The sequence below is a fragment of the Paroedura picta genome, chromosome 12 (genome assembly GCF_049243985.1).
Source record: "Paroedura picta isolate Pp20150507F chromosome 12, Ppicta_v3.0, whole genome shotgun sequence".
Lineage (NCBI taxonomy): Eukaryota > Metazoa > Chordata > Lepidosauria > Squamata > Gekkonidae > Paroedura > Paroedura picta.
This window is the reverse complement of record NC_135380.1, coordinates 26,652,720-26,671,912: the sequence shown is the minus strand read 5'-3', so window position 1 is coordinate 26,671,912 and position 19,193 is coordinate 26,652,720. Positions and strand designations below refer to the sequence as shown.

At 45.2% G+C, this 19,193-nt stretch overlaps 1 long non-coding RNA gene and 1 pseudogene across 4 annotated transcripts in view; both read left to right on the top strand.

Moving 5' to 3' along the window:
- The window catches only part of LOC143822053 (uncharacterized), a 33,161-nt gene that overhangs the window by 3,935 nt on the left and 10,033 nt on the right, over positions 1–19,193 (top strand). The window contains exons 2-3 of one of the 4 annotated variants that reach the window (XR_013226028.1): positions 3,102–3,226; positions 4,400–4,523. This is a non-coding gene — a long non-coding RNA (uncharacterized LOC143822053). Of the gene's footprint in view, positions 1–3,101; positions 3,227–4,399; positions 4,605–19,193 lie in introns of those variants that run through there. The other 3 variants (XR_013226026.1, XR_013226029.1, XR_013226027.1) reach the window with 3 other exon arrangements.
- LOC143821537 (tetratricopeptide repeat protein 14 pseudogene) lies at positions 16,825–18,920 on the top strand (annotated as a pseudogene).

Sequence of the window (19,193 nt, the reverse complement as noted above, 5' to 3'; positions counted from 1 at the left end):
TCTTTTAATCTATGATTCTAAAAAGGGGCTGCTCAGCCAGAAAGAAGATAAAGGGAAACCTTTTGAGGGAAGGCAAAATCATCACAGAAGCATAGATGAAGACAGACAGAATAAGACAGAGAGAGGGTCAAGGCGACAGAGATTCAGAGCCAATTCACACAAAATCCTTCTGATGTTCTTGTAGACGTGAAATTAAACTGTGAGTTTCTGGAGAACATTTGTTAAGACTACATTCTTACCTAGTGCTGACTAGTGAAACAAGCTTTCCTGTTCTGATGCCTCTGTGTCCCATTTGCAGAACACTCACAAAACTAAAATTAGGATCCCCAGATGGGTATGCTTGGCATCAAAGCTGTAATTACAAATACACCTGAGGGAAGCTTGAGCTTGAGTTTCCACTCTAGGGAACAGCAACACATGGGGATTCATCTCTGATACAGGAAAAGACTGGTTCCCACCTTGTTTCTACCTTTAAAAAATCCAGCAGACAGCCTTTCATTCATCTTCGTTGTGCTCCGAAACAAGCCACTGAAAGTTTGATTCTCAGAGGTCAATTTTCATTTATTGGCTTCAGCCAGTTTTGAAAATCATCTAGAAAGCAGCAAAGTTCTTTTCAGTGGGCACCTCTTAAGTTCAAGGTGGCTAACTGGAAGAGGAAAGCTGATTGTCTTGCTTTGCTAGCTGGGTGAAAGGATATTTATCTACCCAGTTAAGTACATTGCCAGATCTGGACCCACATGTTTGCTCCAGCTGCCAGTGCATCTCTAAAAGGTCCAGCACTACAACCTCATTTTGTTATCAAGTATACGGTTGCTAGTCTCCAGGTGGGAACTGGAGTCGTCCCAGAATAACATCTCCAGAGGACAGAAACCTGTGCCATGGGAGCAAATGGCTGCTTTGGAGGGCGGGCACCATGGCTTTATGACCTGCTGTGATCCTTCCCTTCCCTAAACATATTTATCAGATTCTATTTATTTATCAGAGAGCTACTGGGGAGTGTTGCTGCTGACCAGGTGAGGCTATTGTGCTGACTGGGTGAGGTGATTGCTGGGTGATTGCTGGGAGGATTAAAAAGGGCTGCTCTTCGCCAGAGGCAGAGCTCAGACAACTGAAAACACAAGGAGAGAGCTACTGGGGAGTGTTGCTGCTGATCAGGTGAAGATAGGTTGAGGGACTTGGGAATGTTCAGCCTGGAGAAAAGGAGGTTGAGAGGGGACATGATAGCCCTCTTTAAGTATTTGAAAGGTTGTCACTTGGAGAAGGCAGGATGCTGTTCCCATTGGCTGCAGAGGAGAGGACATGCAGTAATGGGTTTAAACTTCAAGTACAATGATATAGGCTAGATATCAGGAAAAAAAATTCACAGTCAGAGTAGTTCAGCAGTGGAATAGGCTGCCTAAGGAGGTGGTGAGCGCCCCCTCACTGGCAGTCTTCAAGCAAAGGTTGGATACACACTTTTCTTGGATGCTTTAGGATGCTTAGGGCTGATCCTGCGTTGAGCAGGGGGTTGGACTAGATGGCCTGTATGGCCCCTTCCAACTCTATGATTCTATGATTCTATGATTCTATGATTCTACTCCCCAAATCTTCAGTAATTTCCCAACTTGTAGTTGGCAGCTCTACTCAAGGAGGAAGCTGAGGACAATCAGATGTAGCCCTAGGAATGGTCCATAGATTCTGGGGCCAAGCAGACAATGGTTGCTCATGTGAAGCTTCTGTAACCATTCTTGGGTTAGTCTGAAGTTGAGAATTGGTTTGCTTGCTTTCCTAGAATCATAGAGTTGGAAGGGGCCATACAGGCCATCTAGTCCAACCCCCTGCTCAATGCAGAATCAGCCCAAAGCATCCTAAAGCATCCAAGAAAAGTGTGTATCCAACCTTTGCTTGAAGACTGCCAGTGAGGGGGAGATCACCACCTCCTTAGGCAGCCTATTCCTCTTTTTTTGGGCACCTTCCAATACCAATGCTATGGGCATCATTCTCTGAGAAGATGCATATATCTCTGCCTGGGGAAGCCAGGCTGTTATTTTAATAATTGTTCCTCCCCACCCCCAGAGCCCACTGGATGGGACCTCTATTACTGGTTTCCTCTTTCAGAATAACCTTGCAAGAGGAAGTGCTGGGAGTTACATCTGGGAGTACTTCTAATCAGAAATGTTTGTGAGGTGACAGGAAGAAAGCAGAGCTCAGCCGGCTGTCCCTTTTCTTAAATGATGCCTCAAGACCTGACAAGCCACCTTTTGGAACAATTACAATTCGAGCCAAGCTTCTTAATTGGATTTGGTTTAGAGGCTTGTACAATGCAGTCTTGAGGGCAGGAAGGAGAGGCCGCAGTCGTGCTATAAGTCTTGCAGGCTGTGATGCTCGCCTAGGATATGCCCTGCCATACATAGGGATGCTTTTTTATTCCTTGCTTTGAAGACTCTGATCAAAGAGCAGTTTAATAGCCAAAAAAGAGCAGGAGAATTCCTGTTATGTCTTCAGAAAGTCAACGCAGGCTGTTCTTGCCACCTTGGGGCATCTGTAGGCCGCTCCTGCCACCTTGGGGCATCTGTTTATATTCAGCTCTTTCTGTCTTTGAAGGTTTTCACCCATGGACTACAGATTGTTGAAATATGTATGTGTGTGTGTGTGTGGGGGGGGGGGGGTTATGAAAATCCCTTCGATTTAGTTGTGAGTTTTGCCACTGCTGGAGGTACTCCTGTAACAGTGAGCTGAAGAAACAGGGTCAGATTATGACATGATGAAACCCTAGACAGTATCAGTTTGACAGCCCTCGTACAATAAAAATAGTGCTTGAATAGTCCCACTAAAAGGGCACTGAAATTGTAGATATTGGTGGTTTGGTTAGCCTGGGTGGCTGTGGATTTAGGCATGGGTTGATTTAGTTGTATTCTTGTTGAGAGGTCTTTTATGGTAAGGCTTATCCCTAACCTTCTGGAGCTAGCAGGCACTTTTGGAATTTCGAGAGGGTGTGGTGAGTTCCCTGTTGATTTTAATTGATTGCTAATTGATAATGGTTATGTACACTGCCCTGAACCGATTTGGGGAGGGCAGTATAGAAATTTAATTATTAATAATAATAAAAACAATAATCCAAGTACTGCAGGAAGTGGAGCCAAATTAGGCCTGCCAGCATCCAGGTGGAATCTGGAAATCTCCTACAATTACAATGGATCTCCAGAAGACAAAAATCTGCACCCCCCTGGAGGAAACAACAGCTTTGGTAGGTGGACTCGATGGTATTATACTCGGCTGAAGCCCTTGCCCTTCCCAGACTCCCCCCACCCAAAATCTCCAGGCATGGAAGTGACAACCCTAAACTGAACACGATATTACCCCCCCCCCCCCCACTTTGAAAAGAATCGCCAAAAGGGAATGAATATAAATGAAGGAAAGCCAGGTGGGAGGCAGGGCAAAAGGAAAAGAAGACAAAGAAGCAATAGCTGAAAAAGGAACACTTGCAGGTCTCCTGACCCTCCAATGGCTGCTCTGGCTTCTATGGGGAACCTTTTCCTTTGAAATAGAGCAGCCATAACAAGCCCTGCCTTACAATGGCTCTGCCACTTTCTGAAAAGCTTGGTGGGTGCCTGGGGAAGTACTGGCAAGTACAATGTCACCCACAAGAACCACATTAGGGAATCCTTCCCTAAACTGCAGTTTCTTTTGCTTATTTCAGGCTTTTGACAGCCCTGGGTTTCGCAGGGGGGAGGGAATTCATTCATTTTATATATTTTCTTTAAATTTTTAAACACTTATCAGCTAATGGGACCATATATGGTCATGACAACCCCCTCTCCCCTCCCAAAATGGCCAACGATGGGCCTGGAGGGTTTGGAAAGGGGTGGGGCCCCAGCTGGGTGGGTACACAGCTGTGCTTCTCAATCATATTCATAGAATCATAGAATCATAGAGTTGGAAGGGGCCATACAGGCCATCTAGTCCAACTCCCTGCTCAACGCAGGACTAGCCCTAAGCATCCTAAAGCATCCAAGAAAAGTGTGTATCCAACCTTTGCTTGAAGACTTCCAGTGAGGGGGAGCTCACCACCTCCTTAGGCAGCCTATTCCACTGCTGAACTACTCTGACTGTGAAAAACTTTTTCCTGATATCTAGCCTATATCGTTGTATATTCTGCACTATTGCGCCACTTCTGGGGTTTATTGAAGCCTGAAGAATGTTTGAGGGGTTTCTCACTGGTAAAAAGGATGAGAAAGGCTGGCTATATTCAGCTGTTTGCCATTTCAGCCTATGGCCCAGTGTCACTCATCCACCATAGGCAGGCAAGTTACTTATACTGATCATGATCTCATGCCAGAGTCATGGGTGGATGGGTAGAAAGCCTCTGTGAACCTTACTTCCAGCCAGAATCTGCCTTGACGATGATTCCCTTTTTCAGGAACAAAGGGAAATATTGATGTCTTCAACCAGATCCTCTCTCTTCTTTTGAAAAGCCCTCTAAAACTTCACGAGATCTTCAAAGACTCTAGCAACGTGCTCTTGCCATGATGCCATCCTCATTTGTGAGTTTCTGCTACGAAGAACAGCAAATTCTCTTCAGTCTTGCCACCTACTGGAAACACTGTTATAATTTTGGGCTGTAATCCCATGAGAGTCCTGGAATATTTATGAATTGCCCATTTTATATAAGAGCCTTTCTGCACATTCCACATCCCTGCTTAAGAGCATCTGATATCCTCCTTCTCAGATGTTGACAGTTTCTGCTGCCTTTGACAAGGTTGAGTGGCCTCCATTCAGAAGCTGGAAAAAAACAGGCTGGCCTCTCTGCTACAACTGCTAAAATCAGCTGTGTCAGCAGAGAGCAAAATGCCTTGAAACCCATCAACATCAACTCCTGCTGAATCAGACCGGTGGATTCTTCAGTCCAGCCTGGCTCCTACAATGGTTGACTAGATCAGGGGTAGTCAACCTGTGGTCCTCCAGATGTCCATGGACTACATTTCCCATGAGCCCCTGCCAGCAAATGCTGGCAGGGGCTCATGGGAATTGTAGTCCATGGACAACTGGAGGACCACAAGTTGACTACCTCTGGACTAGATGTTCTGGAAGATCTATGGCTGGGACATGGAGACTACCAACATCTCCCCCTACTGTTGCCTCCCTTGCCGGTAACAGAAGTAGACACTGCCAATAAGTACTTACTTATTTTACAAAATGCATACTTATGTCTCCATTCATAAGAACCATCAAGGCAGCTAACCAATTAAAACATATGCCATAAAATCACATCTTGAAAACCATTAAGCCCCACAAAACACATCAAAGCCAGATATAAATATATACATAAACATAAAAAACAATTAAAATATTGGGCAGGAAAAAGGGATCACTGACAGAATGTCAACCCAAGCAAAAAGAGTCTTTACCATTTTATGAAGAAAAAGAAAAGGAGAAAGTCTTTAGAATCTTTTTTTTTAAACTTAATGGCTCTTCCCTTTCAGTCTCTACGCTGTTTAAGGAAAACATTTGTGAGATGACACACCAGTGGTATCTTTTACCAGTATAGATTGCTAGAATTTCTAGAAATAGTAGCAGTCATTGTTGGTTTTGTGAGCAACTGAGGGCTAATTTTCTATACATGTGGTTGTGTTCTGTCATATCCTTTAGGGATGTGATAGTTAGGTTAATGTCAGTGGCTTCTGGAAGAAATTTAATCAAACTTATTTTGCTTAACTGTACAGCACTGATCCCAAGGCAATGTCAGACTATAGCATTGTATTATTAACAGCCGCTAGGCTGGTCTTTGCCAAAGTATGGATATCAAAGTTGAAGCCATCAAAGAATGACTGATTGAATAAAGAAAAAGATAAGCTGTGCAAGTTAACATTATCACAAAGATCACAAGACATTGAAAGAGTCACAAGAATTTGGAATTATGTGATTAAGAAAATGGAGAGCGATTCTGTTATGAATAATTATTTTTGTTCTATCATGATGTCATTTGATTTTGCTTTTTATTAAGTCGTATGGGTCCTCTGTGATTTGTACCTGTTGCTTGATAGATACATACATCTGAAAAGAAAACAAAGCAAAAAGTCTTCACTCACTGGCAGAGGGTGTCAGCTAAAGGAGACAGGCGGGTCTCCCTGGGGAGAGCATTTCAGAGTGTTAGTGCCTGGTGTGCCACCTGATTAATCTCAGAAGATGGGGGCAACTGAAGCAGAGCTTCCAAAGTGGTCAGGGAGTTTCATAAGGAAGGAGGCGATCCTTCAGATATATTAGTCCCAAGCCTTATACAGCGTTAATTGTTAATACCAGCACCTTGAATTCTGCTGCAGGGAATGTTCCCAGTTTAAAGGATTCAATACTGAATGAGTACAAAAGGATTCAATACAATATATGTATCGACATTTATACGCCTTTCTTGTTCATTAAATCTTGCTTTGTTTTATATTTGAATTGACGTGATGTATTGATCTTAATTTCATATGTTTCCTTTGTAAACATAACAAACTGGGAGGTGTTTTAAATGAAAGAGGCAGGTATTGGTGTACTTCAAAATGAAACTGCCTTGGATCCCAAAAAGAATTCAAATATTGGCTGGTCACCCATCTCCCTTTTTTGTGAGTGGTGGGGTTGAGGTTCAACTCTGGAGTTTTCTCTCCTTTGGTATCTAATGTAACCATGAAACTGCTGGTTGAATTGAGCCAGAGGTTTGGACAGGAGTATGCTGTTGACACTCAGCTCTACCTCGCTTTTTTATTGAGTGGAGATCAGCTTTGTGTAGGGATGGAAATGGGTTGGATGAAGATTAAATCAAGATGGAGATGTTTTGGAGTAGAAAGTTCTGCAGACCCACAAAATTACTTATGGTCTGTTCTGGCTGAGGTTGGTTATCCTCCTCCTAAATATGACTGTCCACTACTTGGAGGAGCTTTTAGTTCAGGCTTTATCTTTGGATTCCCAAATGACTTTGAGTGCCTTTGAATTCCTTACATATTAACTGATACCCAGACTGCATTCTTTCTTGGAAAAATTCTGTGGCAAGATTGTTGATGATGACAGACTAGAGTGAACTTTGTTGCAAGTAGGCATGTGCAAAAGAAAACCGTTTCAGATTTGACCTGAATTGATTTGGGCTAAATCCAAAGCAAGAGCCTCTTGTGGCGCAGAATGGTAAGTGGCAGAAATGCTGTCTGAAGCTGTCTGTCCATGAGGTTGGGAGTTCAATCCCAGCAGCCAGCTCAAGGTTGACTCAGCCTTCCATCCTTCCGAGGTCGGTAAAATGAGTACCCAGATTGCTGGGGGATAAACGGTAATGACTGGGGAAGGCACTGGTAAACCACCCCGTATTGAGTCTGCCATGAAAACGCTGGAGGGCGTCACCCCAAGGGTCAGACATGACTCGGTGCTTGCGCAGGGGATACCTTTACCTTTTAAATCCAAAGCACCTTTCCATGATTTGGATTCAGCCTAATCAATCTGGCCAAATCCAAAGTGATTTGACACCATTAAAGTCAATGGGAAATTTCCTCTTTCTGTCTATTCTGTAATTGAGGGCAGGGGTATGAGATAGAGGCACCATATTTTCAGTATAGCTGTGGAAGCCTCTTCTCAAAAGCACCACCAAGTTTCAAAAAAAATTGGACCAGGAAGTCCACTTCCATGGCCACTCAAATAGGGTGACCCATCCAACATCCATAGTTTCTAATAGCGAGTTGGGGGGTGGGGGGAACATGAACAGAGAATCTTTTTCTTTACACCATTGGAAACAATAGCGGTTGTCTGGGGGCATCCTCTTTGGGTGCCTGTAGAATTGGACTCCCTGGCCCAATCTTTTCAAAACTTGGGGGTTCTTTTAAGGAGAGGCTCATACAGCTATGCTGCAAATTTAGTGCCTCCTACCCACCCTGACCATGGATTAGACAGAGAAGGGAACCCTTTAAACTGCCCAATCTCTGTTTGGCTGAATCATGCCCAAATCACGGTTCAGCTATTTGGCCAAGACTGATTTGGGCAGTTTATCTACAGGGGAAGATCCATGTCAACTGGATTAATCCCAAAAATGTCCAAAATAGGTGTATGTTTGGAGTTTTCAAGTTAATTTGTAATTAATTTTTAAATTAGACTTTTTTGGTTATTATTATTTTATTAACTTTTTTGTTATCGTTACTATCTCTTTGGTCAAATAACATTTTTGAAAAGTAGGATCTAAACAATCTTAGCGAATGAAATGAAAACAGGTCATCACAGCAATCTACCTCAGGAGGCAGCTACATATCCAAACCTAACACTGACTGTAAAGGGCAATTCTAAGCAAATATTGGTGATCACATTATTAGCAGAAGCTCCTTCCTTCATTTGCAAGCCCAGAAACACACTGTCAGTCTTTCAAAGACGTATTCCCATATTCTGAATGATGCCTCATGATGTTCTCAGCTGGAAAACTGGGGGTGTGCTACGACGCAGGGAGATGATCCAGAGGTATTATCTCATTCCTCCTTCAGATTCAGTATCAATGCCCATCTCCCCTGGATTACTAATGGCATTTCAAAATTAATAAAACCAAGGATATCTAACCTTATAAACTTCAGAAGAATTGACACCAGGTTCTGATTAAAAACAGGGAAGCTGCCAAAACTGAAATAAAACACATTTGAGCAGGGTGTCATTCGGTGGCATTTTAAAGCTTATAGAATATCAGAAAAGTCAAAATTGGTGAGCCTGCTCCGGCCTGGGATTCAGGATCTCGTGGTTGTAACTACAGAAAGAAAGCTACCCTCCAGCACCCACGTAAACTGTGCTTAGTGTGTTCTTTATAAAGTTGGGGTAGTCCGTTTTTGTTTGGAAGAAAACTGCATCAAGTAGGTGAAATAACCAAAGACTGGGTTAAAGACTGCACTGCATTGAAACCACAAAGATCCTTCATAGCGAGAAGTGGGGGTTGTTGACCCACATCATTCTCTGTATCTCCCTTGTAATTTGCAGTTTTAAAAAAGGAATAAACTGATTGCATTAGCATGTTCCTATCTCCTGAAGCAGCAGCCAGTAAATTAGAACAAGGGCTGGGGATACATTAAGATAAAATCACATCATTGTCTTTTTATCCCCCAGCATGTGTTAAGGTGTACACCCCTTTATTCCCTATACAACAAAATAGGCTTGAGTAGTAAGGTCACTTTCAAATTTAAAGTTTAGGAGCCGCCAGCACCACCACCCATCATTTCCTCCCTCCTGTTCCTTAAGGACAACATATTGTATCCTTGGCTGGCCTTTCTCCTGCACTGGGACCATGGAGGCAGGTCATATTAACAATGGCTTGGATGTGGCCAGCAGAAAGTTCTTCTGGTCCAGGACCTCCCTTGCCTTCTCCCCCTCCCTGGAGCCATTTCAGATCTGGAGGGGGCTAATTTCTGAGGGACTTGCATGCACTAATAGTCAAGTTGGTCAAGTGGCTATAACAGAGAGGAAGACGGAAATGAAAGGATCCTTTTTGCCTCTTCCATGGTGACAAAGAAAGGAGTGATTTCGCCCATGATCCTTGTCCTTGTGCATTCCAGGATCCAACTCAATGTCCGCATGGACACCATGGAAGATCTCTTTCCTTCGGCTTCATTATTTCCTTGGGTGCCATTCCTGAGGCAGAAATGCTGAGAGAAAGGGGAGGGGGGCTCCTTTTAGCTACTACCAGTTGTCATGGCTGGTAGCCAGTGCAATCTTCTTGCAGGAGAGTCTCTTGACGCAATGGCCACAGAGCTCGGCTTGGCAACCCAACCCAGGGGTCCTGGATTCACACTCTGGGCCCCCAACGTTTTGAGACCCAGCAGGAACAAGGATGCAATTATATAGCTCATCGATGCAGCACTGTAGTAGCTACCGGGGAACGTCAGCTCTGGACCAGGCGGCGCATCCTCAGAATAATAACTCAGACCAGCAGCCCGGCTCTGCTCAGTCGCGGCGCCTCCAAGTGTACTCCTGGGCCTGCCCAGTGTTGAATACAAGACTGTGTGCCTCTTTATTGCAGGCAGGCAGCCTTTGTGGAAGAGGATGCCGAGCAGTTGTTGGGAAGTTAATTAAATGTCATGTAGCATTAAGCACGACAAGAGCCCTGCCAGTCCTCAGCTCTCATTTAGAATGATGAATGGCACTCCCTTGATCGTTTGGGATGTTTCTTTTTGTTTCTTAAGGAAGGAACAATTATTTCAGAATTTTCTTCCTCGAAAAAATAACAACAACAGCAAGGGCTGGCTTGTTTTTAAAGACCTCTCTGGCCCGCGGCAATCTCGCACCGCGGCATCTACTGTTTTGCGACCCCTCCTGGTTTACATGACACCTGAGTCAAATCCACCTCCGCAGAAATCTGTATCCTCTTCACCTGGAGTAAATAATGTAAAGTTTGCATGACAAATATTTCATGGCTTTCATTTCCCAGTCTCAGCGCAGGATCCTTTGTAAAATGAAAAATAATTTTTCATAGAGAGGGAGCAAAAGCTCAGCGGTACCTTTTCCTCAAATTGGATCGCAATTGCCACACAGTATTGTTTTTAAAATGCCACGGTCCCTTTCAATAAGTCCCATCTCTTTGACGGGATTGCATGAATTAAGGCCACAGCAGAGACAACTGAGGAGAGACATGATTTTGTTTCCAGTTGCATGAAGGGATACGGGGTGGAAGAGGGCCAAGACTTGTTCTCTGATGATCCTGAGGACAAGACTAGATCTAATTATCTTAAGTTACAGGAGGGAAGATTTGGGTCATACTTTAGGGAAAACTGCCTAATGTTAAGATTGACCGTGAGGAGACACAGAGGGCAAAATAGCAGATACGGGTGCTTGGAGGACTATTGTTATGATGATTTACAGGTCAGTGTGCCCACAGAAGTCAGCATGAGTTGGAATGCCTCCTAGTGCAGTGGTCCCCAACCTTTTTATCATCGGGGACCACTCAACGCTTGACAATTTTACTGAGGTGGGGCGGGGGTGTAGTTTACTCCTCTATTCTCAACCACTGCCCTAACTCTCTCTGATCGCTATGGTAATGTTTAAACATCCCTTCAAAATAAAATACAGACACGCCACAACAATGAACATAAGGAACATGTTATTTTCATGGAAATTTCTCTGTAACGAGATAGTCCCATCTGGGAGTGATGGGAGACAATGACACCCGAAGTGTGACGTAAAGGGCCGGGGGGGGGGGGGGGGGAGAAGGCGTCCTTCACGGCCCACCTCCAATTAGTTGAAGGACCACATGTGGTCCACGGCCCACAGGTTGGGGATCGCTATCCTAGTGTACAGCACCAGGGAGAAGGGGAACCTTGTAGTTACTCTGTACCTCTGTGGGAGATTGCTAAAGCACTACAGTCCCCAAACACAGCAGTGAGTCAGTGATATGGATTGCTTCTGATCTTAGGAAGGCTGGTGCTGAAGTCTGGCTGCTCAGTCTGAGCTAGGGATGCCAGCCTCCAGGTGGAACCCAGGGATTCCCCCGGAATTCCAGCTCAGCTCCAGACTACAGCGCTCAGTTCCCCTGGAGAAAACGGGTGCTTTGAAGGATAAACTCTATGGCATTGTACCCCACTGAGGTCTCTGTCCTCTTCAGGCTCCATCTCTAATCTCTAGGAGTTCCCCAACCTGGATCTGGCAACCATATTCCCCCATCCTCCACCAGTAACTGCGGGGATCTGGCAACTCTAGTCTGAGCATCTCACCACTCAGGCACAGACTGAGATGCTCTTGCCTACCCTGGTTTGAAGACCAGCTCTGATATCAGAAATTTCTGGGGAACCACTGACTAATGCCCCCAACCACAGCTGTGGTATTAAGACATTTCCCGAACAAGTTCACTTCTCCACAGATCGCTGCAAAGCACTAAATCCAGAGCGGATCCTGCCAGTTGTGTGGATCCAACTACTGTTTGGATGGGATCAAACTTAGATGGTCAATGGAGGCCAGGAAGACTTGCACTGACGTAGAATCCCCATTTGGAGGAATCCCAAACCAGCTCTCCCACCAAGCCTAGCACTGCAATTGCACCTTTGAAAACTCATTGATTTAGGAGGAGGCAATGCTCCTGAGAATTGCAGTAAAATTGTGTTCAGCTTGGTGGTTAGTCCTGCATCCTCCCACCCACCTGAAAGACTGTGCGGGAAAAGCCCAACTGCTGCAAAAACTTCCATGCGATTGCCACACGTGGGCCAAAGGTGTACCATCCAGCTAAAACGTGAGACGAGAACAGAAGCTGAGCTACTCTGGAGGCTCATACCCTGCAGAAAAGCCTCGGTACCAAATTGAGCTTCTGAGGCTGCTTAGAAGCATCCAGGTGATTTCTTGGAAGCTGCCTTTTTTGGACTGCCCTGAGGCAGCAGCATCTTCTTTCCCTGGGTGCATCATGGCTTGCTGTCGGAGTAAATATGTTATCACTGTAATATCGGATCCTTTGCCATTTGGAGGGTTGTATCCTGAACCTTCAGCATTGTATAAATTGCGTAATCCACTGAGCCTTTTATGTCTGGCCTGCAATTTTCGGCTGTATTTGCTGTCTCCCAAAATGCAGCCGCTGATCTGCAAGATGCCAAAGAAAAGGCTTTCATTGAGCGGAGAGCTTGTCGCTCTCCAAAAGGTATTCACAGTGCTAGGGCGTGTGTGTATGTGTGTGAATGGGATGAATGAAACCATCAAATCAACAGCTCCTGATGCTTCCTTCCTGCTTTGTATTTCAAGTGCACCAATGTTAAGTAGAAAGTGCCGCACTGACAGCCCGGAGAATGAAGCGCGCTGTTTGCATCTCCAGATCAAGCACAACAACCATTTCTGTGCATCTTCCCCATTGTTGCGACAAACCTTTGCTGTAATCCCCGAGCAGAATGCTTATTCTTACACTCCAAGCACTGCTGTCAGCCAAGGAGGCTGTTCTGGAAGAGGAGAGCCTAAATCACAGGAGGCCATGAAGGGGCTTTCCCATACCCTTCCCTGTAGAAGACAGAATCCTCAGGGAAAGGGAGCATGGCAAACAGCACCAAGGTGGGAAAAGCCCGGATACAGATCACAGAAGGACATTATGGGAGATGAAGCAGGCCATGGGATAACCCACGAGAAGGCCTTGGGAGGGCCAGTGTAAGCCTGTTGGTCAGGACCTGGTCTATAATTACAGGAAGAACTGAGTTTAAAAGTTCTTCAAAGGAATAGGCGGTCAGCTCAGGAAGGCTTGCATCATGAGAGTGCCAGAGCTAGGCTGAATCTGCACTTAATTTGTTTATTCCATTGTGGATCCTGCTGAATCCAGATCGATTTGAACTCGGGTCTTCCTCCCCCCCCATTGAAACAGAAAAGTGTTCTGCACATGGTTAGGGAAGCTTAGAATGAGAGGGGGGAGCCAAGCGCAGCAGGAGCCTCTTTCTTTCTATTCTTGAATGGGGGGGGGGGGATTGGAGACAGCAGAGGAGGGAGAAAAAAACCAAGGGGCAAATCTCTACTGAGAGAAGTTTAGGCTTCTGGAGCTTCTGCTGAGAAAAGTTAGGGCTTCCCCTTTAAGACAAGTTAGGGCTTCCACTTTAAGGAAACCAGGAACTGACGCTCTGGCCAATCAGGGCTTCTCTACCATGGAGTTCAGGAACAAATTTGAAGCAGGCAGAGCTCTGCATGCTTTCTCACGCCAAGTTTTCAAATATTAAGGATTATATCCACTCTAGGATATTGCGGGATAAAGGTAGGGTCACTCCGGACCAATCATGCTTGTTGCAGAGGGAAAATTTAAATCGGACAAAATCAAAATGGAAATCGCATTCAGTGGAGATGGCAGGGACTGAATCGATTTGGGATTGGAATAAAAGCTCCGTGCAGACTACACCCTAGCCTTCTGCCTCATGGAGTCAACATGCTGGTGAACGTTACTGCCTCCCCTGGCTAGTCAGTGCTTAGCAAAGTGGCCTTTGCAGACTTTCCTTCCTGCGTTGAGCTTTCAGATCATAGCTATCTGGGCCAAGAACAACCCTCTGCCTGCAATGTGAATGTGACCCAAGTCTGCCGCCTCCTCTACCTTTTGATGCAGTCTGCTGGTGGCACTGTTAATTTCTGTGAATGCCCCTTTCAACAAGGACAACATTCAAGGCCAGTAATGCCTTAGAGATCAACAACTCTTGGTGAGTCAAAGCTCACTTCATCAAGTATCTGACAAAATGAGCTTTGACCCACAAAAGCTGATGCCCTGGGAAATGTTGCTGACCTCTAAAAGTGTCTCTGGACTCGGATTTTGTTCTGCTGCTGCAGATTAATGCAGCCACCCACCTGAAGCTGCCTGTCAATAAGGAGCCTCTTAGGCCCACAGTTTTGTTCATACATACAAGCTTTTTCCAGATGCCCAAACTGCACCAAGGTCTGTTTCTAACAAAGGAGAAATTCATGAAAGACATGAAATGTTTTAAAATTTGTTGTTGTTTTGCATTTTGCTGATACCCTCTCCAGAAATAAGATGTGACAAGCCGACGGTGTATTCAGAGGCAATTACGGCCCACTCAGGAGCCAGAAGTAGAAAAACGCTAATGGAGAACGGAAAACAAATAAGGGGGAGCAAAGACCTGCCTATTCATCTCTATTCCTACCCTCCTGCCCAGCTTGGTCCTATCAGGTTAATGGCTACGAAGGAAGGAGAGAAGCCACCTGGGAAGAGAACTGCACAGGGTAATGGGAAACATGCCCTAGCTGATGAGAAAGTTTCAAAAGATTAGAAAGAGAGTAGAGGCAGACTGGGGCATTAAGAATGGGGTGTGGATCAGTGGTAGAGCCTCTGCTTTGCATGCTGAAGGTCCCGGGTTCAGTCCCTGGCATTCAAATTAGAAAATACCCACATTGATAGTTCACACAAGGCAGATCCACACGTGACAGTAAAGCAGCCGTGGAGCGAACTGAACCCAGTAGCTCCTGTGGTGCCAGCTCTTGTCCTTGGCTGAGCTATCACCCATTGTTATCACTGACTGCGTCACATGGGGCCCCTTAGATCAGCTTGTCCCTGTCTGCCAGTTTTCCTCCAGGGAAGCAGTCCACTGGGATCTTCCCAGGAAGTAACAGGGAGAGTCCACCCACGAAAGTTGCAGCAAGCTTTATAACAACCACAGCATGATAGGCAGTCGTTTCTCATTTCCCCATTTCCCACAATAGCCTGAAGGACATTTGAAATGTGTCAAACAGAATGACTAAACAGAGATGGATGTTTCTGTTTTGTCACTCCCTGGACGCAGCACTAGCTCTGTGTTATGGCCTGATGCTGGGAAAACGGCAGGACCTGATTGGTGAGTGCTGAAGGACTCATCCAGTTCCTGTTTGCTACATAATTGTCCATGGGTAGCATGATGAGCCGACATCGTGTGCACAGTGGATCATGCATCATTATTTTCTCCTTGGTTCCACACGCCACAGTCATGGGTTCTTACCATGTAAAGAATGCAACATGCAATCCAGATTTCTAGCTTAGACTGTCACAGCTGGATCCATGAAATGCAGGGGTGTATACACATTTGTGCATGACTCCGTGCTTGCAATACAGAAGGTGCAAGTACAGAAGGGGAGAACATATTTAAAGCAAGAAAACAGGGGCCGTGAACACAACCAGTTTGAGTGGGCCTGTCATATGCCTGTTTGCAACACCTCATCTTTAGACTGTCAATTTCCCTTACTTTGATGAAGATTTTACTTGACTCTCCCTCTGGAGCCTCCATTTTGCATATTTATTTTCTGAGCTCCTCACTCTGGGCCAGGAGTAGAGGATGCTCCAGACCAGGGGTAGTCAAACTGTGGCCCTCCAGATGTCCATGGACTACAATTCCCATGAGCTCATGGGAATTGTGGTCCATAGACATCTGGAGGGCCTCAGTTTGACTACCCCTGCTCCAGACTCTAAAATGAAGTGACATCTTGTGCCCCATTGTCAATAACTGATGGGCTTCAGACCTTCGTGATTCCTTATTGACAGGATCAAAAGAACAGGTAAAGTAGAAGATGTGCTTTCACCCTCACCAGAATCTGTGCTTCTTGAGCTTCTCTGTGGAAGGAGGCAAGCCCTGATAGCCCCCTGCCCCCCATTGTATTCAGAACCGGCTGCTTAACAGGAGAAGATAGCCAAACTTGGCAAACGACATGTAAAGCCTGGAATGCTTTTTACAACCTGTCTCCGGTTTTTGAAATCCTCAAACAGGATTGTCATCAACTTAGACACTTTTTAATAAAATAAAAAGTACAGCCAGGAAACACAGACGGCTTGCGTTTAGCACGCCGCCAAATTACACTTCCGTTTCTAGCTATGAAATAAACAATTTTGGTGAGACAGAAACATACATTGTGCAAAGATTCTTCATTTTGTTTCATGACACTGATTCCCAGGACTGCGCCTACTTCTGCGGCATTGTTTCTCTGGCTGACTTTTCTCCTTCCCGGATTAGACGTCTGGGAGCTCCTAACCAATCAGGGATTAAACAGTGATGGGGATAACAGCCTAATGCTATGCAAAGAATCAGATCTGCTTATGCACTGATGTCACTGCGAGCAAACGAGAGCAGGTAAATAGATAAGCATCGCTTTCAGGCCAAAAAGCCAAAAAAAGAGAGGAGTTTTTTCCTCCAGTGGGTGTCCCCCCCCCCCTTGAAAAGCCGAGTATTTTAAAATTCAGCTCTTCCATCTATTACATTTCTATATTCATTTGTTACAGTGGGTTGCAATCAAAGATACAGAAATCATGTAGGTTAAATACATCTTTAGAAAGGCCAATCTGCATGACTCAACTCGTGTGCCGTGAAGGCGGGGCGAGTGAATCCGGTTAGCATTCAGAGGCTGCACACTGAAGTGTCAGAGGCTTATTTCAACAGATCCGGCGCCACATGTGTGAGGGGAGGCGTCGCCGCTCAGGGCAGCCTGACGGGGGGCGATGGAGTGGAAATTGCTCCGGCAGGCGCTTGGCTTCCATGGGCCCGCACTGCAGACTGAGCAGCATGACAATCCCGGGGTTGCTGGTATGGAGACACTGCCTCTTGGCGGGAAAGAAAGAGGAACAGGTAATGTTGAAATACAGCACTTTGTTGCAAAGAAAGCCAATCTCCTTTTTTTCTCATTCTTGGGAAACAAATGTGCCAACAACAACATAAGCAAATGAAGAGAATGAAGATTATTCTGCTGCTATGCCACTGTTGGGGCAGTTCTTGGATATTCCTGGCGCAGAGAGGAAAGAGCTAGTTTTCCGCAATATTGACTGTGGGGACATAGAGATGGGTAGGGATTAGCTCTATTCGGGAGTGTGGTTTTTTCATGGTGCTCTTCTGCCTGCAAAGTGGTGTCATTCGAGAGACAGCAGATTTTGAAATCACCGCTCTTTGTCCACTGAGAGATGCACCTTCCCATACCAGCCATGGTGACCCCTTATCATATTATCAGAATGGCAACCTCATCCAAGCTGAAATCAAGGATATCGGTCACCATCACAAAAAGCTCACTGTATCCCTGCACAGCTCTGCTCTTTCTTCAAGCCTAATAAGTACCAAATTAGGAGTAATCAGCCCACAAGTCTTGCCTCTACACTATAGGAGGAATGTGGAACTATCCAGCAGTTTGGAAACATACAAAAAAGTTCTGCATCACTCACTGGACTTTGCCAATCCAGCAGAAGTTGAATTTCTGGGAGGCAAACCAGGACTGAGTGAGTCCAGCCAACTGTCTTAATGAGAAGATTCCAAAGCAAAATGTTCAACGAAGAGGATTTTGCCCCTGCATGGACAAAAAGGCAGTCCGCCCCATTGGCCTTAAATGCATAAAGATTGGTGTTGATTATTTTAAAGAGGGCTGTTATGTGGATGCCATGAATGAATATAGCAAGGATTTGGAAACAAATGCAGAAGACGTTGAAGCCTTAGGAACCCATGGGGGCACAATATACATTAAAGGGAAGCCTAAATAAGGTGACAGATGGTTTTGAAATTGCTTTAGAAAACTGCCCCGCCCACATAAACTCCGTCAAATGCTCGTTGAATGGGGAGGCCAGTTGGAAGAGGAAGATAAGCTGTTAAACACTGAGAGTTACTACAAGAAAGCTTTAATCATAGATGAGACATTCCAAGATGCTGAGGATGCCCTGCTAAAACTTCATGAGCAGATGCAGAAATCTCTGGGAATGAGGGAGAAACAAGCTGCTAAAGAAGAGAGGCAGAAAGAGAAGAAAATAGAGACAAGTGTGGGAAAACTGTGTTAAGCTCTTAAAAGAAGAAAAAAAGTTGTGAATTGTGCAGGGGGCTGGACTAGATGACCCTGGAGGTACATTCCAACTCTATGATTCTAGGACTGCTTGGCCTGTCAGAAGCCAGATGGGAGATACAGAAACCGGTGTCACTCTCTCTCAATGACTTCTGCTGAGGACGAGGAAGCTTATGGAAGTGGGCCTGAAGATATCAGGAATTGCTAGAGCAGTTCCAAGATTCAAGCCAATAGTAACAAAACTGAAAAACTGGGTAAGATAGACAAAGTCTCCCTTGATAGGAGGGATAGTGCCGGCCCCTATCGCAGAAAGTCTGACAAGACCCATTATCCAGGAAAGTCAGGAAAAGATGGGGGGCAGGGGCAGGAAAGGATCCCTATTGGAAGCACAGCCCAAGCCCCAAAAAGTATTATTCCTCTCCAGCAGGGCCTGATTATTCCACCAAGTCAGTTGAGTGCTACAAGCTATATACTAGCCGCTGGATAAACCAGTCAGTACACTGCAGACAGCAGGCCTCAGCTAGCACGGAGTCAGAGAAAGAGAGAAAATGGGAGCAGGGAAAGAGATTATGCCAACGCCTGGGAGGGAGATAAGGAAGCCACCCTCAATGGCAGAGAACAACCCGGAAGCGTCAGCAGGAAAAGCCTGCCTCAGAATCTCCCCAACATTTTAAATCAGATAGCAGAATCTGAGAGAGAAAAAAGGAAGCAACCAGAAAAACCAATGAATTCCTTTTTCAAAAAAATTACACTGGGTGCAAGTAATGGATATTGTTCAACCTCCATTCACTGGAGCCCCTACTGTTCATAGAAAACAAGAAATGGGGTTGTAGGTTTTATTTTGTTTTTGGTTCTTCCCTCTCCAGTCTGCTTCTTGTTTGTGTAGAGAAGGATAAATATGCAAAGACTTCATTGTATCTCTTTAAAAACAGAAAATTCTCATGCTTTTTGAGATCTAAGGTGTGCCAGTATGCAAGTCTGAAAAATTCTTAGCGATTTCA